Below are 10421 nucleotides of genomic sequence, written 5' to 3' on the forward strand. Positions count from 1 at the left end.
CTAAGTAGAGCTAGCTTCTTTAATGGAATCAAGGTTGGGAAAGTGGTGCATCTTGAAACCAAAAGACCTTTATTGTATTAGAGAATAGCTTGGACAAGTGAGGGACCTAGTTTTAATGCGTGATGTCCAAAGGAAAGTATTACAAGACCTTGCTTTCCAATATTTGAATTGGTCAAGTGGTTAAAACTAAGTATAAAACTTTGACCATTTTCTTCTCAAATTGCCAAAAAGTTAGTTTTAGACAGCCCTAAATGAAAATGGTTTAGGGTGGCCTTAAACAACGGTTTTTCAAAGACTTGAACAAAAGGGTTGCCGAAGAGTAATGAAAATTTATTATGGCTTGAAGTGCCTGAGTATGTGAAAACAAGCCTAGGTTTTCCACGAGGCAAAAGGTGACAAAAAAGAAGTGTTGTCTCTTATGACATAATAAGAACATTGGAAACTTAGGATTGACCATGTGGCCTAAACTTTGGCAAGTAAAGTGGTGGCCAAGTTTTGTGGCACAATGTGAACTTGGTCCTATATGTGTTGACCACTTGGCTAAATCTAGGACCATAAGGCCAAACCTTTGGCACCTTAAATATAGTATGGGACATAATCTAGAACTGCTATAGTAAATTAGTAGTAGAGTTAATATGTTAATATTTGTATTATATTTAAGTATATGCTAAATATAATTTAAGTTCAAAATTTCACTAATGAAGAATGTTCCCATTTAGCACTCTAGATGCGGGGTCTTAGGGCAATGCCACAATGGGGTGCATCTGGCGAGGCAGCGCTTCCACGTGAGGTTTGGGGGTAGCGCTCTTGATGGGGATGTGGAATATAGCGCTCTCAATGGCGGGGCTTGGGAGGCTAATTTTGGGATATTGTTCCGGGCGAGGTCCGGGGTAGCGCCCCGGGCGAGGTCAGCCATGATTTGCATATTTTTCATATTTTCAACCATGATTTCTTTAATTTTGGCCGTGTGAATTGGTTAATGTTTTATACTGCTTTTGTTTTTTTTAATCCTATGATAAAACATGGACTTGTAGCATACGTGGAATTCTAATAAACCCTATCAAGATTAAACACAGAGAGAGCGCACGAGCAACGCACACAGAGAAAGCAGACGAGCAGCAAACACACAGAAAGTGCACACGGATCGCACACAGTTGGAGTATACGCGTGCGTAGAGGAGCAAACCCGGCATCGTACACAACACACAGGTGGAGCGCACAGGATTGAGAGTTTGCGCACAAGATAAAGAAACAGCATCATACACAACGCTTTCCAGAAGGGCAGGATCGGGCATAGCTTCTTCTCAGGAGACATTGCACACCTCACGAATAGAGAAAAAATAGGTATTTATCTCTCTCTCACTCTCTGTCTTTATTCATATAGAGAAGATGGTTCTCTGTAACTCTTTCTTGCACACACACTCTCTCGTCAAAAGACAGAGATACATAGTTTAAAAGTATTCCCGCACACATACACATATTCCCACACATCATCTTCCTCTCTTCCACATACATAACCACAGTGAAATCGGTTATCTTGATGTCTCTCTCTTGAAACTACATGCACATATTCCCACACATCGTCTTCCTCTCTTCCACATACATAAACACAGTGAAATCTGTTATCTTGTTGTCTCTCTCTTGAAAATATGTGCACATATTCCCATACATCATCTTCCTCTCTTCCACATACATAAACGCAGTGAAATCTGTTATCTTTGTCTCTCCTCTCTCTAGAAAACAGGTATTTCTCTCTCTCTCTCTCTCTCTCTCTCTATCTATCTATCTCTGTATCTTGCTATCTCTCTCTTGAAAATACACGCTCATGTATGTGTGCGTATGTGTTATCTATGTGTATGTATGTATATTAATGTTATTTCATTGTAATACTCATACATAATGCAGATACACAGTTACACTTAATTACGATATGCACACATAGTTTATATACATACATAAATATCACAAATAACTAACACATTGTAATACTAGTAAACTTGAATGGAAGACTTACTTGCGTGATCTGTTAAAGTCGATTCTTATAGCGAGTTCTGGATGTATGCTGAGCTGATTTTCCTCTAATCCATTTGTAGATATGATTGTAACTTCTGTTTCTCAACGAAAGTAGTGTTGTTTAGTGATACACCTAATGGACATAAATGGTTGAAACTAGAACATGTACACCAAAAATACGTGTATTTCTTTGGATGAATATATACACTTTTTGGTGACCCTTACCACAAGTGGTGGACCTTGAGACCAGTGGACTATAAAGACCTCCAAACAATACCTTGTACACTCAATCCTTCTTGGTATCTAGGTTGGACAAGTGGTGGACCTTGTTCAAATTCTCTAACCACTCTCTCTAACATGGTGACATAATTTAGGTGTGATAAATTCATATCTATGCAAACTAATATCAGTTTAGGCTTGTTAATTTGAATTTGTTTGAATTTATGTACAATATAATGATTTGAGGTTTGCATATTTGAATTTAGGTGGGATAATGATATCTTTTTGTGGTAAACTTGAATTTAAAATCAATTTAGCATGGAATATTTTAATTTAAGTGGTAAAATTTAAATTTTATAAAAAAGTTTGAATTTTAAAATTTGGGCGGGATATTTAAAATTTAGGCGCAATAAGATTTTGAATTTTAAATTTAGGCGGGAAGGTTTTGAATTTCTAGTGAGATCTCCCTTACATAAGGGAGTATAGGTTAGACAAGTGGTGGACCTTAAAGCCAGAGCATCCATGCTACTGGACATGATAGGTAGGGAATCTAGTTGAATATTGTATGTATAATATATATGTAATAGATGAGTCTTACCATACACCGAGCGACATTCTTCGAGCAAACCAAAATTCGAGCGGATATTTATATGACATGGGCGTATGTTTTCCTATGTGGTGCAGTTTGAGCCCCATCCTTAACATGATGGATTAAGTAGAGGGGGGCATGCCACCTAGGGACCATGTCTATAGTTTTCTTCTATATTCTCTCTCTCTCTCTCTCTCTCTCTCTCTCTCTCTCTCTCTCTCTCTCTCTCTGTGTGTAATAGAGCAGTGATCTATGTGTGTTGATTCTCGTCTTCACATCCTTATTCAAGAGACATGACTTGTGAATCTTTGACCCCAAGATCTATAGGGTGTAGATATGCCGCATGATCTCTGTCTCTCTTCTTGTATCCCCTCACTCTTTCTCTCCTATTGCAAATGCACTCTCTTTTCTCATTGACCTTAATACACAAGACTATGCCTCCTCTCACATGATCGATCTCTCTCTCTCTCTCTCTCTCTCTCTCTCTCTCTCTCTCTCTCTCTCTCATTCTCATTCTCATTTTGCACATGTGCTTGTGAATGTAGGCTAAGGTGTAAGCTACTAAGAAAGCAGGGCAAGCTCCAAGGTGCTGTGTGCTCACAAGCGAGGCAAGGCGTACATGTGGGTGAGGGTTGTTAGTTAGGTAGAAAAATGAAGGGAAGAGAATCTTTAATATATACATAGTATCTAACTCTTATAATTGAGAGAGGCATGCAATGATGGCATTGAGAAGAGGGAGAATGAGGTCTTGAGAAGCACCATGTGTCAGAAGCCTAATTGTTGAGAAATCTTGAATTTTAAAACTCACAAAAGGGTGAGGTTCTTTGGGATGGTGTCTATTAATCTTTGAGACTCTTAAAATTGTCAGAAGCCTAATTGCTGAGCGCTCTTCTCCATTAAAGAGAGAGAGAGAGAGAGAGAGAGAGAGAGAGTTCATCGTATTCTTGAATGAGAAAATCAATGTGTCTTAGGCCCATGTCACACTAGGGCAAGGAAGCGCAAACCATATGGAGGTGGTAGCCAGTCATTTGCAGATGAAAAGGAAAATGTTGGCATCCACCTCTTGTCAGAGGGATGGCCTCGCATCCATGACCAAGTTCTCCAAGCAACGAACAACATTCAAAAAGTGCATGTGTGAGTTTTAGAGGCATTGAACCCTAATAGATAGCAATTAAGCCAAAGATTTAACCACCCTGGCTACTCCCACTCAGTAAGAAAAATGTGCAGCTTTTGTTTCCAAGTCGAGTGTGACAAGATCGTTAACAACCATCTGCAAAAAGAGGCTGGGACTAGCGCCTTAGTGTGACAAGGCACTTAGAAGCCATTCTAATATACGAAAGTGAATGGACCTTTTATAAAAAAACTCTTCCATGTGTATAAAAATGGAAAAGAAAGAAGCGACTCTCTCTCTCTCTAAATTAAAAAAATCCTCAAAGGGTGTGCACCGACGCCAATACCTTTGAAAAAATCAATCTCAAAAGCATATGAAATTGTTGTGAGGGTAGATTCAAATAGAAAATTTTACAAAGTGCCAACGTTTTTTGCAATTTAACTCTATTTTCTTAGATTTTCCAAGAAAAAAATTTCCTTCTCCAACTCCCATCAATCGGATCAATGCTAAGATAAGGCACACTTTTCCCAAACACTGGCCGGTTGCAGACGCTTCAAGATAGTTCTTTTTCCAAAACATTGATGAGCATATTGAAGAGTTTTTTTTTGAGGGGGGAGGGGGCAAAACTCACAAAATGTGAGTAAGAATGAATTAGAGCTGAAAAATTTACAAAGAGAGCCATTTTTCCACGGAGCCATGGCATCATATAACAAAAGCACGAACAATACACAAAAAACATTACAAATGGCTTTTACAGGGAGCCCCTACCCGACCATAACACCAACAGATAGAAATCAACAACCACTACAGATCCGCATAATAACTAGAAGGAGAACATGCGCATACCACAACAGCCAAAAGAGAAATATAAGATCCTCTAAGCATGTCAAGCACAGGGCAGGGCCCAAGGTCCCCATCACAGATGAGCCTTCTTTGGGAGCCACCACGAAGGCCCGCTGCCAACGTCGACCACCATGCCCAGGAAGCCATTCCAAATATTGCTGCAAGAAGAAGAAACAAGATGACCTCCATCCCAAAAAAGTAGAGACTCATACCAACACCACCAAATAGAAAAAACCACTTCAAAGCTCCAGCCGACCAAACGAACCAGCAAGGACAACCATCAACCTCTCATGGCAAGGAAGGGCACCACACCCATCATCAAGCAAGACAAGGAAGAGGGTGACACTAGTGATCTGGACATCTGCCACATTAATAGCCCACTCCCTCCAACCCACCTTGCCCCCCACAATCACTGCATACAGATCCGAGCACTGTATGCTATCAACCAGCATCAACCACCTGCAGGATAACCAACGGCCCACATAAGCCAAGTCAAAAGCCTCACAATCGAGTTGTCGGTGAAGGTTGCCAACCCAAGAAGCCCTTCTGCATGATATTACGGGCCCTACATTCTAAGGTGGCAAGCTGCACCAACACCCAAGGACCGACCAAGGACGTAGTAGCCCCCAAACTCCAAAAGCATTTCCTGCTCCCCATGCCCAAGCCGCAACCCTTGCACCAGACTTCCTCCGAAGTCGCATGGCCACAACGATGGCAACACTTAGCAACATTCCTCACCCGAAGGCGAGCGGCTCCCATGGAGCCTTGGACAAAATAAAAATAAAAGTCTTTGACTTTGAGGAGAGAGTTTTTTTTAAAAAAAACCCACCCCAAAGGATCTGCGCCGGGTGGGTTTTTAAAAAAAAACTCTCTCCTTACCTTGTGTTAGTGAATTCAAAAGTCAAAGACTTTTATTTAGTTTTTACTCTCTCTCCCTCTCTCTCTCTCTCTAGTCAATGCAAAAGCCTTTTACTTGTTGAAACTCTTCAATGTGCACTTCGATGTTTTTTTTATAAAATAAACTATCTCAAAGCGTCTGCACCCGGCCAATGTTCGGGAAAAGTGTGCATCACCTTAGCCTTGAGCCGGTTGATGGCAAGCGGAGAAGGAAAAAATTCGCTTGACAAATATAAGAAAATAGAGTGAAATTGTTAAAAAAGTCGGCACTTTGCAAAATTTTCTCTTTGGATCTACTCTAAAGCTCTTCAATGTGTTATTAAAACAAAATTCCCTCAAACGGTTTGCGTTGGTGTAGACCCTTTGAGGGATATATTTTTTACTATATAAGGAGAGAAAGAGAGAGAGCGGAAGCTCGACAAAACGAATGTACTTATTGTTAGAAAAAAATTGTGATTAGCAATTTAGATTCTCACCCTGACCACACACCATTATGAGTTGGGTGGAAACGCTTCCTGCACCTACTCATCATAGGGTTTCAGAAGCAATATGAGAGAGAAAGAGAGAGAGAGTTTCCTCTCAAAAAAAAACAAAACCCTACCCCCAACAATCTTTGCGCTTGATGGTGGTGGCACTACTGGATGTGGATGCGGTGGTGGGCAGCCTTGTTGCCTTGCTGAGAAGGGGTAGATTCTTTTTATGTGCAAGCTACATCACATGAATTTCCATAGAGTCATCAAAGGCGGGCTGCACATTTAGAGAGAGAGAGAGAGAGAGAGAGAGGAGGAGGGAGAGGTTTTCTGCATGCAAACAGAGGATTTGGACTTTGGCGTCTTTGTTTATTGCATGCACAATAAGAGATAAAGAAGGGGGGGGGGGGGGGGGGGGGGGGGGGGGGGGGGGGGGGGGGGGGGGGGGGGGGGTTATAAAATGTGGGGAGAAAAATATTAATGGATTTTATGAAGATTCTCCTTTTCACGAAAGGTGGGGAGACAAACATGCAGTAGTCCACTTTCCATTTTGTCTTTTGTGAGCTTGTTAGATTTCTTATAAAACTCAATGAGGCTACTGATACTGGTCAACAAATAGCAATAAATAGATGACGGTCTCAATTTGCAGCACCCTAAAATATTCACGATAGTTGATTAATAAGGTTGCCCCATGAGCAAAGAGTTGAAAAATACTAAGGTCTACTATAATTAAGCAAACAATTGAAAAATACTAAGGTCTAAGTTTTGCTATAATCAAGCAAAAATTTGAAAAATTATAGGCTTGCTATAATTAAGCAAATAGTTGAAGAATATTCAAATATAGTGCAAACGTGAGGGGCCGCGGGGGGGGGGGGGGGACAGCAAGGTCGAGCGCTAATGTACATGAAAGCCTGTAGACAAAATGTCAACAATGTTAGGGAAAATCGATTTTCATAAACTTACAGAATTCCTTTGAACAATGAAAAAGCTATGAGGCTTCTTTTACTTGCTAGCAAAAAACACAAGAAAGAACAAGCTCAAGAGTTCTCCAATGTAGGGCTTGCTAGTACCTTCCTCTTGCTTCACATATCCATTCTTAAATTTAATCACCATCTTTAGGAGGTCTAGGGCCAATTTATTTAGTCTCTCAAGTGAAGAAATGAGTGACATACAGAAATGAGTGACATATAGGAGCTCTTGGCTATGTGTGTTCTAATCAAGTGTCTCTCATTGACTCGCTCGATTTTATCATCGCTCGAAAAACTTCGCTCAAAGTTTGGGATTCTTCGTAATAGATCTATCTTGGACAAGTGGTGGACCTTGGAACAAAACCCCATGTAAAACATATCATGCACATTCCAAGTGGTGAGAAAAAATATCATTTAAAATATAGCCTGATAGGTTGGACAAGTGGTGGACCTTAACACCCAAACCTTCTTAATATAACGACATCGAGTGGAAAAGTGGTGAATCTTGAGACCAAACCACTCATGCTACTAAGGATAATAGGTTGGACAAGTGGTGGACCTTGAATGTAAACCCCCCATGTATAAAATATCGTGGGTTTAAAGTATTTCAATGGAGCCTAGCATCTTGGAGACATGGTGCAGCTTGCTTCTCTTCATGTTTCAATGGAGCCTATCTTGGACAAATGGTGGAGCATCCTTCTCTCCATGTTTCAATGGACCCTAGCTTGGACAAGTGGTGGACCTTTTCTTCTTTGTATGTTTCAATAGAGTTAGCTTGGACAAGTGATGGACCTTGGAACCAAACCCCCATGTAAAACCTATCATGGTCGCTCCAAGTGGTAAGAAGGAATAACCTTTAAGATGTAGCCTTATAGGTTGGACAAGTGGTGGACCTTAATGTTGAGATGTCGAGCTCTATACCTTGAGCTGGCATCCACTACGGGTCTTGGCCGCTTACGGCATTTACTCACTGGCGCGTTAGGTGACCGACACGGAGGATCTCTGCCAGTGATTCTACAGCTGGACTACACTTATAGTGCCAGCCTAGTACGCTTCTAGCGAGTTCACACTTAGTGACCGCATGTACATATGTGCTACTTTTCAGCTTTAGCACTTAGTCATTTTGTACTCTCTTTTCTGTGAAGAAGAAGAAGAAGCTTTCCATCTTTGTGTGCTTTGTGCTTGTCTTGTGTAGCTCTCTTGCATCCTCATTCTTTACATGGTATCAGAGCCTGGTGCGGACAAGAGAGGCTAAGAGAGCAAGAGCATCACAATCCCTTCGTTCGCAATCCACGACCTTCGTTCGTTCACACAAGTTTCTGAACAGGTCTCCAAAGTGCAGTATACAGAGATTTATTGTACAAGTACAGTGGTTGTGAAACGCTTGATTGTGGACACTCGTTGAGTGTAGAAAGCGTTACAAGAACCACGATAGCAGGTTCAGCAGATTTGCAGGTTTTTGCAGATTGCAGCTATTTTGTCTTAGTGCTTCAAGATGTCTGACGGTTTCAGTCAGATTGTTACTGAGAAGCTTGAGAAAAATAACTACCCTGCATGGAAGTTCAGAATAACAAATTTCCTAAAAGGAAAAGGTTATTGGGACTATGTAGAAGGAGACAATGAAAAGGAACCAGAGATTCCCGAGGCAAATGCTACAGCAGAACAAAGGAAAGCTTTGAGGGACTGGCAACAAGGCCAGAGCAAAGTGATGTATTGGCTGTCTATGAGCATCACAGATGGCATGATGGGCTATCTACAGGATGCTGAAACCCCCGCCATTGCATGGAGAAACTTAAGCAAAGTGTTCGAGGTGAACACCAAGGCCAAGAAGCTTCAACTAAAGTCGGAGCTAAATCAGGTTAAGAGGAACAACCTCTCCATCAATGATTATGCTTTGAAGATCAAGAGTATCATTGAGGCTCTTGGATCTATTAAAGTCTCAGTGGAAGACGATGACATTGTCCGTGCATGCTTGGATGGTCTAGGAGATGAGTATGTACATTTTAGGTCTTCCATGAATACAAGAGACGACATCCCCGTGTTCCAAGATTTGATTTCTATGCTTATTCTTGAGGAGAAGAACCTTGACACATCTTCTTCTCATGGCAGAAATAATTCTGAACAGGCCTTCTATTCTAACTCCAACAGAGGTAGAGGTAGAGGTCGTGGTCGAGGCCCAAGGGGTTGCAGGGGCCAATTTCTGGAAGGTCAATCAAATCAAAACAATACAGGTGGCAGGGGAAACCAGTCTCAAGGCAGGGGGAGTCAAAGAGGTCGTGGTGCAGGATCAAGCAGGCAGCAACATACTCCAGATAGTAGAGAACGTTGGACTTGTGGTGAAAGAGGTCACATGTCACGTGACTGTCCAAAGGGAAAAGCAAGTAGAAAGAGAGAACAGGGCAACTATGCATCTACTAGCAGAGATGCAGATGACAGCAAAAACGAGCGCATGTTTGTTATGCAACATGTAATGAATACAATGGCTGCAGAGAATTCCACCCAATATGATGTTTGGTATGTGAATTCAGGTGCCTCTAATCACATGACGTCTCGTGGAGAGTGGTTTAGAGATATGCGCAAACCAGATGTGTCAGGCTATGTGCAGACAGGAGATGACACAACTCACCCCATTGCTCATGTAGGGGACATACCTCTAAATACGAAGAGTGGGAAATCAAAGTACTTAGCAGATGTACTTCATGTCCCAAACATTACAAACAATCTTGTTTCTGTTGGACAAATGGTTGAGCAGGGTTTGCAGGTTCGCTTCAATCCAAATGGCTGTTATGTAGAAGATTTCCAGAATGGCTGTAAGCTGATCACAGAGGGCAAATGTGTGGGCAGAATGTTTACGCTGAATGTAGACATGCCTGAGGTAAAAGCTGCATTATTTGCACAGGGCACAGGTGTTGTGGCTGATGTTGACATTTGGCACAAACGCATTGGCCATGTCAATGAGCAGAGATTGCGCAGCATGCAATCAAAACAGATTGTAAAAGGTTTGCCCAAATTCAAGGTGGATGGTATGCATAAAGTGTGTGCAGCATGCCAGTTTGGAAAACAGTCAAAGGGCTCATTTCCACATGAGCGCAATGTATGTAAAAAGCCACCTGAGGTGGTGCACACAGATGTTTGGGGTCCAACCGATACTGCAAGTATACATGGTTGCAGGTATTATGTCTCTTTCATTGATGACCATACAAGGAAAGTATGGGTCTACTTCATGCGTAACAAAAGTGAAGTGTTTGGTCACTTTCAAGACTTCAAAGTCATGATTGAGAAGGAGACAGATATGCAAATCAAGACATTGAG

At 41.5% G+C, this 10421-nt stretch overlaps 1 pseudogene; it reads right to left on the bottom strand.

Moving 5' to 3' along the window:
- Positions 1-5013: 5013 nt before the first annotated feature.
- LOC147446906 (uncharacterized) lies at positions 5014-5326 on the bottom strand (annotated as a pseudogene).
- Positions 5327-10421: the final 5095 nt, after the last annotated feature.

Source organism: Adiantum capillus-veneris, chromosome 11, assembly GCF_014529385.1.
Source record: "Adiantum capillus-veneris isolate H3 chromosome 11, ASM1452938v2, whole genome shotgun sequence".
In the NCBI taxonomy this organism is placed as follows: Eukaryota; Viridiplantae; Streptophyta; class Polypodiopsida; order Polypodiales; family Pteridaceae; genus Adiantum; species Adiantum capillus-veneris.